Below are 10,157 nucleotides of genomic sequence, written 5' to 3'. Positions count from 1 at the left end.
CCTAGGGTTCTGTCCGTCCATTTTTTGTTTTGTTTTGTATGGAAATATGTTAATATAAATGTTTCAGACATTACATGAAATTTCTAAAAATCTTATATTTGTATTTGTATGGAAATATGTATGGAAATATGTTAATATAAATGTTTCAGACATTACATGAAATTTCTAAAAATCTTATATTTGTATTTGTATGGAAATATGTATGGAAATATGTTAATATAAATGTTTCAGACATTAAAAAAAAAAAAAAAAAAAAAGGAAATGACCAAGTCAGAGAGAAAATAATAATGGTCGGTCTCTAATAGTTCACATGCTCGGGAGCTAGAGGACTGTGGAGTCCTCTCCAAATCTGAGATTAGTAAATGTGGGCCCATTTCATGATACTGTATTGTTGTACATAAGAAAACTGGAAGTTCTTTAGAAAATTTATGAGTTAAAGCAAACTCTCCTTAATGAAGAAAGAAAACATTACAGAAAATATTCCAAATTTTAAATTGTATAAATGTCTATTCTATTCATATTTTATCTAGGTTTCTATTTGTATGCAGTCAGCTTACAATGAAGGAACACTAATGAAGGTACACGTATTGACAGAATTTTTAAAATAAGTAATCTTGACATAGCTAATACGTAAGATATTATAGTGACTCACCTGGTCATGGGAATGGGAGGGGAAACATGTCAGCTTTTCCTCTAGCATTACTTGGAGCCCCCTTCACCCACCTCAGCCAATCTCAGACTGGTCTTGGGAACTGACAGCTTGAGAACACAGTCTGGTCACAAACTATATACTGTTTACATGTGCCTGGAGGATAGAAAAGAAATTAATTTTCTTACAGAGTAGGGTTTCATTTTTAGTGAGGGAAAGGAAATGGGTAATAACTACCCCAATCACCAAAGTCTGAAAATGTAGCAGACATAGCCTTGGATATAGCTAGGTTAAGTTGAGAATCACTTGGCAAGATATAATTAGAAAAAAACTGGCTCTGAAATCTTCTGAATAATCAATTACTGTGTTAATACTAAGATCACAGAATAACATTGATGTTTTGAACTCTACTTTTTAATGGTTGGCTTTGTTCATCACTGAATTTTTGTCTTGTCTTTTGGCTTTCCCTCCAGTTTCAGAAAATTACAGGTGATGCTGGGCTTCCTTTGCCTCTCGACTCCTTCCATGTCCTAGTCTCTACTCAGGAGGCCTTAGAAACTTCCAAAGACAACCTGGGGGTCCCAGTCACAGAGCAGCAGCAGGAGTCTTTTGAAGATTTCATTGCTAGAACATGTTCTCCCTTCAGCAGACGTCATTTCTGGAACTGGAAGTCAAAGAAAAGAAGAGGAATTATCTAGAAATAGCAGGTCTTCTTCAGAGAAAATGAGCAAAGCAGGTGAATAAACCAAAAAATACTCTGCTAAGAAACAACCTGGGAAGGACCTGCATTCCTGCTCTGACTCACCTGTAAAGCAGAAAAGCAAAGGAATTGGGCAAAAGAATTCTTTGGTTAATAAAGCAATTAAAAGTGAGTCTTTGAAAAAACACATTTCTGTTAAGAAAGAGAGTAGAATAGTGACTGTTTCATCAAAGGCAACTAAAAGTAAACTCAGTCTACTAGAACATTCTGAAAGTGATACTCTTGGATCTGATTGTGAATTTTAAGAAAGCATCCATACTCTATCACGCCTAACATAGGACTAAATCTTTTAAAATTATGTTTTTGCCTTCAAATTTTAATAAACTACTTATGTTTTTATTATAGCATATGATGTTTTCAATTACTTGACTGGAAGCCATTAGAGAAAGATTTATCTATACTTTTTTATTATAATGAAAGTTTTGGTGTATTTTTCCTTGTGACACTTTGCACCATTCATTCAGCTAGTGTTTTCTGAGGTCTTCATATGTACAGTACTTTTCTGGGTGCCATTGCTTTCAGCAGTGAACAAAATAAAGCCTTTACTCTCCTGGAACTAGCACTCTGTGGTGGGAGCAAACATAAACAACAAAACAGGGTAAGGGGTAAAAAGAGATGGGAATAATAAATGGAATAGTTTTACCATTTGGTTAAATGTCAAACTATTATAAATCACATGGCCAGAAGCCATTGACATATTTTAATTCACAATAACCAGAGAGCCTCAAACATTTACCAAGGCACTTAACCGTGTTTATGGATTACAGCAACGCTATGAGATTGGGAACTATTACCATCCCCATTTTATAGATGAGGGGTCGGAGGAGACATTATGTGAGTTGCCAAGAATTACACAGCTATAAGTAAGTGGTAAGCTGCGATTTGACCCGAACCCATGCTCTTTTTTTTTTAAATGTACAGACTTTATTATGTTTCATTTGTTTCTGATTTATGTGATTATTTTCTTTAAAGATTTTTTTGATGTCGACCATTTTTAAAGTGTTTATTGCATTTGTTACAGTATTGCTTCTGGTTTATATTTTGGTTTATGGCCACAAGGCATGTGGGATCTTAGCTCCCCAACCAGGGATCAAACTCTCACCCCCTCCATTGGAAGGCGAAGTCTTAACCACTGGACCACCAGGGAAGTCCCCCTTATGTGATAATTTTTATGGCAATTTTTTTTAATTTTATTTTTTATTGACGTATAGTTGAATTACAGTGTGTGTTAATTACTGCTGTACAGGAAAGTGACTCAGTTATACATTTATATACATTCTTTTTCATATTCTTTTCCATTACGGTTTATCACAGAATATAGAATATAGTTCCCTGTGCTCTACAGTAGGACCTTTTTGGTTTTTTTAAAATACATCCACTTTTTTTAAAATAAATGTATTTATTTATTTTTTTATTTTTGGCTGCGTTGGGCCTTCGTTGCTGCACGCGGGCTTTCTCTAGTTGCGGTGCGCAGGCTTCTCAATGTGGTGGCTTCTCGTGTTGCAGAGCACGGGCTCTAGGTGCATGGACTTCAGTAGTTGTGGCATCAGGCTTAGTTGCTCTCTGGCATGTGGGATCTTCCCGGACCAGGGCTCGAACCCGTGTCCCATGCATTGGCAGGCGTATTCTTAACCACTGCACCACCAGGGAAGTCCCATGTAGGACCTTTCTGTTTATCCATCCTGTATATACACCAGTTTGCATCTGCTAATCCCAAACTCCCAATCCAACCCTCTCCCACCCCCTCCCCCTTGGCAACCACCAGTCTATTCTCTATGTCCTTGGTTATGTTTCTGTTTCACAGATAGGCAGAACCCAGGCTCTTAATTACTTTGTTATCCTGTTTCCTTGTTAAGAGAGGAAGTGTTTAAGGAAGGCACCGAGAGAGAAGCCAGTGAGCACTAGAGGTGCAAAAGAGTGGGGCTATCAGAAAGCACACCTGTCTCCTTCCCCCATCGTGAGCCGAATTTTTAAACGGCAGAGTATGTAAGAGTATGTGATGACACATCTCTGGATTAAATTATGTCTCTCTGGTAAAACATGTACAGATAAGTCTTTAGTTCATTCAGACTGAAAGGTGAGATCAGAGAAGAGCTGGAGTGTCAGATTTCTTCTAGAAGTTCCTGCCTGATTGTTACTAAGAGGGCTACTACAGTACTAGTTAGTTCATTAGTCATGGATTGAGTGTTAGAGGAGCGAAACAATGAGCAAGATGTAGCGTTGGCCCTTTAGCAGTGGAGTGAGAGGGGAAGACACACAGCAGATGTCTCATCCTGCACGTGACATGCTGCTGTGACGGACATATTCAGGGCGTTTCATCAGTGTTTGTGGAAGAAGAGGGGGAGCTGTGAGGCAAAGAAAAGTCATCGAAAGAGGCAGTCCCTAAGCTAAGTCTTAAAGGACTCGTGAAAAACTGGTGAGTCAGCCGGTGAAAGGCAAGGACACTCAAGGCAGAGAGGACAGCGGAAGTCCAGAGCCGTGACTGTGCGAGGGGTGTGTTATGGAGCCACAGGCACAGGCTCTGGCGCATCAGTGCAATGTCACCAGGCAGTTGCAAGCGCCCCTAAAGGAGGCAGCGAGGAGGAGGAGAGTGGGTCTTAGCCATCCACGTGCGTGGAGCTGGTTTCCTCAGAAAATAGCTAAGAATGGAAAGGACAAGTTCAGGTGGCATTTTAGACCACTGACGTCAGTATGGATGAGGAATCTGAAGACGCCTGGAGACAATTATGCCCCACTCTTCTGAGGAGCAGTGTTTTTTATTTTCGAGTGGGACTTTCATGCTGCCACCTCCTCTCCTGTCCCTACTGAAAGGTTTATAGGCCGGCAGAAGGGAGAACCTGGCTTAAGTAAAGTTAATCAGGTTTCTTTACTGCACAGCTTCTCGGGGCTGCTGTCGGCTAATGTTCATTCTGGATCGTCACAGCAGGCGTATGGTACACAGCCATCCTCAAAGCTATTTGACTCTAGAGTCCTTTTTTAATAGAAGTGTCTAACAACTGGTTCCAGCAAACAGCAATTTGGTAACTTCTAGACCAGGTAATAGCAAGAAGAAAGGGGTCTGAAATAAGGTATAGATGAAGGGAGGAAATAAGTTCTAATTGTATTTAGGAAATTACAAGCAAGACTTGATCTTGGGAAGTAAGGAAGAAGTAGGAGGCGGAGGCTGAACCCCCATCTGTGTGACTAAGGTTGGGTGGTGGTATCATTGAGTTTGGAAATAGGGGATAAAGAACTGAATTGGGGAAAAGACTTTAGTTCTGGACATGTAGAATTTTAAAGCACCTGTAGAATTCGGGAGACAAACTGGTAGATAACTGGACCTGCACGTGAAGACATGGAAGGATAAAAATTTCAATGTCATCAGCACTTAGCAGTCATTAAAATCATGAAAATGGATGAGATTTCAGAGAATTGTGAGTACTGACAACGTTTAAGTAATAAGCAGAGAAAGAATTCTGGGAAGGAGAGAGGTGATAGAGTTTCAAGAAGGAGGAAGTAGATGACAGTGTCATCCTTCAGAGAATGTAAGTGTCCATTGGATTTGGGCAGTTAGGTCCCCAGTGACCTTAGAGCAGTTCAGTGAAGTGGTGGACAAGAAAGCCAGATGGCGATAAATTGAGGGTGTAGGGCTGCCTGTGGGGGCCAGGCGGGGCTAGTGAAGACAGTGGGAATAGGCTACTCTGAAGGAGTTTGGATGAAAAGAGAAAATAATTAGCAAAAAAGAACTTTTTAGAATGAGAAGGACTTATATTTTATATGTTGAAATGAAGGAACCGATGAAGGAGATCCTGAAGATGTAGATAATAATTTAGAGAACTGGGGAAACATGGACATAGAAATAAGAAAAAAACCTTGCACAGTATGTAAAAATCACTTGTATCCTTCGAGTTGGATGGATACTGGTAAGTTTGGGAGGAAATAAAGGTAAGAAGAGATAGAAGTTAAATGAGTTTATACTGATAGCCTCAGTTTTCTTTGACACAGATTTTTCAGAGACACATATATACACATACATAATTACAGTTTTAAAATTCTTTCATAGTTACATGTTTTATTAATCATGTCTGAGAAAAGTCATTGATTTTCATTTTGTACAGCATTATCTTGTAAGGACAAGATACAGTGACAACTTCCAAGCTTTTTGCATATCAGAGCTGAAACTGAAAGTATCTCCATAATTGAATTTTCACTTCTTATTTGTAATCAGTTTATCCTTAGGAGGATACTTTCATAGTGTTTGATCACAGATGAGTTTGGGCATTGCTATCACTCAATAATGTTAAGCATCTGTCAGGTTCTCTCCTATACTATATATTAATTTTTTTTCCATTAAGCAAATATTTATTGGCAGCCTGTGGGAATAAGATACGCCTAGGTCCTCTTTCCTTGGTATATTCACAAAAGCCTCTGAAACTAAATTTCCAAGTCAGGCCATACTAAGGCCTGGCATAATAAGTTTTCATCGTTAACAGTTTTTTTGTTTGTGGGTTTTTTTTGTTTTTGTTTTTTTGAAGCAAGGATAAGACACTGTCTTAACTCAGTAGTTGTCCATTGATGAATAAGTCAAAGAAGACACTGATGAAGCATGGTACTTTGAATATCCTTTCCACAGAATAGGTAACGGGCCGTCCTGAAACTCTGGTGAGATGCTTATCATTTTCAGATTTTGCAGTGGCAGAGAAAACCCTATTACACCTTGAATTATCACTAGAAACAGGAATTCAGCCAAATAAAAACAGTGCCTCTGCCTACTGAGGTTTTCAATTTCCATCTTAACAAAAGTGAACATTTCTCTTTTAGATTAAAATCAAGAAAAATCCCCTCTGTCCAGGATGCAATAACGGGGTACAAGAAAGAGGAAAGCTGAAGGTATTCCCTCTTTACACCTGAACAGTGAATTCATTCTGATATCAAATATTTGTTATGATTCTGCTATGACCAGGTGCTTTATTGTGTTTAGAGATCAAGTTACCGTTCCTTCTTGGTAAGTAAGAAAAATCCATGTTTTAGGACTCTGAATAGTAACTATATATATTTTATATATATATTAAAAATATATATATTATATATAATATATATTCCACCTATTCAACAAAATTGTAATTTTCATCATCTCTTATGAATGATGAACTATATTTACTCTTTGGAAAGGGCTTATAGGGAATTAAAGTCTCCATATACTTTTCATATAAGACCATGGAAACCAAATTCTCAAGTGTGAGCAAACTTAGGTTTTGCTATGAAGGTTTATGCTTGCCTGGCCTTAGAGTGGTAGGCCAGGAACTCAAGGTGGAGTTTTCTTCCTCTAAGTTACTTTCATTGATGCCACCCTGAAAACATTTGGAGGGAGTATTTTTTGAAATAGCTTTATCTCAGTAACCCTTTAAAAATGCTTCAGGGTATGGGGAACATTACTGTCAAAATGTTCAAGCAACTCTTGTTGATTTAAGTGTAATTGATCAGGAGCAATACAGGAAAGAGCTGGGTACAAAAGACAAAAGGCCCGAGGCTATTTCATGTATAGTTTTTGCTTATTGTACAAAACAGAGAAAGTTTCATACACTCACACAGCCAAGGTCCCCTACTGTTCTCTCCTTTTAGCATAAATAAAAGAGAGCTAGTTTCTCAATAGCAGCATTCTATCCTTAAGTGGGTACACAGTGATATTCTAATGGTCTCCGGAGCAGGGAATAATTCCGTGGCAGCTCTGACCTCCAGTCACCGGGCTCTCTGTAACTTAAGTCTTTCATGGCCAAGGACTATAATCATTATTTCGATTTCTATTTCGCATCTCAAAATTGAAAGGATTCCATGGACAACAAAACAGGAAGTGATTTCCTGAAGTGTTTTAGTATGGATAAAGTAATAAACTATAAAAATACAAATCATCAGTAAAGCTTTTTCTTTCCGGAGAACTATATTCAGAAATTAGTGCAAGCATCTAAGGTGCGCATGTGTGTTTTTTCACCCATGATCATGTTTGTGTGTGTGTGTGTGCATTCCACTGCTACAGGAGACATGCAAAATAATATCAGATTTGCTACTCTATGAAGTACTGGTTTCTCCCAAGAACTGTGTGCTTGCAGGGTTCGTTCAGGAAGGTGAGTGCCCTACCACCACATCGCAGTCATATCTCATCACCTTCGGCAGCAATAATTTACACTTTAACCTTACATGCAGGCGTATTAAATTACTATTACTCATCAGAACTTGCTTATTAATAAAACAAGCTGAATTAGCCACTGCAGAATCATATTTGGAAATTCAATGACAATTTTACATTTTAAATAAAGGCTCAGAAATATTATTGCAGAGCAGGTGGTACAGAAAACTGTGGTCAAATTTGACATTCATTAATAATTGAAGTGTGGAACGTGACAGGTGAAAATTGATATTGATTTTTTCCTCTAATATTTGGAAGAGTTCTAAAAGCTAAATAAAATGAGATAACATGACATATCAAGTCTCACTGATTTCTTTGATCACCTCCTCCCCACATATCACTCCTTTGCCTACCATGTTTTGAATAATTCAATGCCCATAGTCTTTCCAGCTCAGTGCATTATAAAACACACTCAAGCTGGGTTTCAATCATATTAGACTGAAAGCTGAACTTTTTATGAAGGATTATTTAAAACAAAATGCGTCTTGAGCCCAACAGCCTTTGAAACCAAACAATCCTGGGAGTTCAGTGAGGAAATGTCAACACTGTGGAGAACTTTTGGATTCAGAAAATTCAGTAATCCTATTTGATGTATGTTAACCGTATCAATATTAACAACCTTCTGCTTGATTTCAGCACTGATTTGAGAGCTGAGTTACTGATTTGAGAGCTGAGTTAACTAGTTGTGAAAGCACTGAGAGAGTTGTTCTTGGGTTGAACTTGACCTGCCTCTGGGAATGCTCTCTGTTCTATCCATCTTGAAAAGCTTTATTCAAGTGCATTTCTCTGCCTTCCTTCTTCTCACCTGCACCCCTTGGGAAAACGAAAGATGCTCAAATATAGATGTTAACACTGCAGATGCTCTGTTTGGCAATGGTGTCTTTCAGCTTCCCAATAAAAAACTATATTGCTGATCACCCATTTGACTGAAAAGTGACTCATTTTACTGACAGATATCTGGATTGAGATACCAAAAGAAATAGGTCATTTCAAATTTCCTTTTTGAAGTCATAGCTTTGTGTTGCAACACTACTTGTTCAAAAGTTAGATCATGAAGGTTCCTTCCTATGACCTCCAAATAATTAATCAAAATGTTCTTCATTCGGCTATATAAAAAGCAAGCAGAATATTCCTAATTATCAATCTTTCTCTTGAGTCATATAGTTCTTGTAATTCCAAGGAAGAGAAACTCAAATGTAAAGTGTTACAATAGCCAAGCATACCAGCACTGTTACCTAACCATTCAGCAATTTTCTCTGCCAAGTCACTCTGAACCTTAGACTACTGAGAATGTCTTTTTAATTAATTTTTAAGGTTCTCCTCTTTTGAGTTAAAAAATGGTCACAATTTTATAAGTAAAATTAAAGAAAAAACACAACATAGACCATCTGAGATATTTCCATTAGGCATTATATATATATAAATATATACATATATATATAATTTTAATATATATACATATATAAATACACTGGGATAAATCTCCATCTTCTGTGTCAGTCGGACATAGGTCCATTTTCTTAGGAATAGGGAACTCCTTTCACAATGGAAGTGAGGAAATTGGCTGGACCATTCTTCTTGAATATATTCCATGAAGCCGCCATTTAAGGTTGTCTGGATCGTGGTTCCTTCTAGCAATCTACTACTCCAACAGTGTGTAGTTCATCAAATTCAGGTCTTTCTGAAGCCAGGCTAGAAATACAAAGTGAGGTGGACGACTAAGGTAACTGACCAACAAGGAGGAGGAAGAGGAGCAAAACAATTTCCCAATTTAATTTTTTCCCATATTCTCTGTGCTTTACAAGGGAAAAAATATTTGGGTCTGAGTTCCTTTCATTCTTAGCCATTGTTGGTTCAAAGTCTGAGAAAAAAAAAAGGTAAAAACGAAAATATGGAGTCCAGAATTTCGTTAGCTCTCTTGCATGCAATAACACAACTTAAAAGGCCTTCCAAAAAGAAGGGGTAAACTTCTAAAAATATAGCCCAATCTTTTCAATCTAAACAAGTAAACACTAAAAATATATTTTAGAAATCCAGCAAACACACTAACCACAGTCAAAGCAAAGGAAGGCTTATGGCTTACCAAATGACAGTGGCTGTCTACAAGAGAGAGAAAGAGAATACTCCAAAATTCTATCTGACCTGGCAGAGCTCAGCACAGCTACTATTCTTCTTTCCTAAAATCAAGGCATAAAGAAATTGAATAAAACTTGCCAGAATGTCACCCGCTGCCTCCAAAAGCAGGTTAAAGAAGGGAGTGTCCAGAAATCAGGATGAAGTAAACTACTTAGAGAAGCCCCTTCTCCTATCAGTGGACCACCAGGGTAATAAAATGACAATAGGCCTTTTTGTCATCTTCTTTTTATAATTTATACATTTAAATTTCAGTTAACATTTTAAAAATATCCAATCAGAATGACAGGCCTTTCCAGAAGTATCAGTTTTTTTAATCCTCACCCTTTTACAAATGTGAAAACTGAGGCTCAGTATAGCTGTCAAGGAATTTTCCTAAATCATTGAAGCTGTAAATTTGGGACCTAAGTCTAAATCAGTTTCTCATTTTATCTTGGCTAACTTCTTAAAAT

General features: G+C 37.6%; 1 long non-coding RNA gene across 2 annotated transcripts in view; it reads right to left on the bottom strand.

The window, feature by feature from the left end:
- Positions 1-1,061: 1,061 nt before the first annotated feature.
- Positions 1,062-10,157, bottom strand: part of LOC137759772 (uncharacterized) — a 63,459-nt gene continuing 54,363 nt past the window's right edge. Inside the window, exon 4 of one of the 2 annotated variants that reach the window (XR_011073149.1) lies at positions 1,062-1,313. This is a non-coding gene — a long non-coding RNA (uncharacterized lncRNA). Of the gene's footprint in view, positions 1,314-9,048; positions 9,265-10,157 lie in introns of those variants that run through there. The other variant, XR_011073151.1, reaches the window with a different exon arrangement.

This window comes from Eschrichtius robustus, chromosome 2, assembly GCF_028021215.1.
Source record: "Eschrichtius robustus isolate mEscRob2 chromosome 2, mEscRob2.pri, whole genome shotgun sequence".
Classification (NCBI taxonomy): Eukaryota; Metazoa; Chordata; class Mammalia; order Artiodactyla; family Eschrichtiidae; genus Eschrichtius; species Eschrichtius robustus.
The sequence above is the reverse complement of the archived record's forward strand: the minus strand, read 5'-3'. Positions and strand labels throughout refer to the sequence as shown.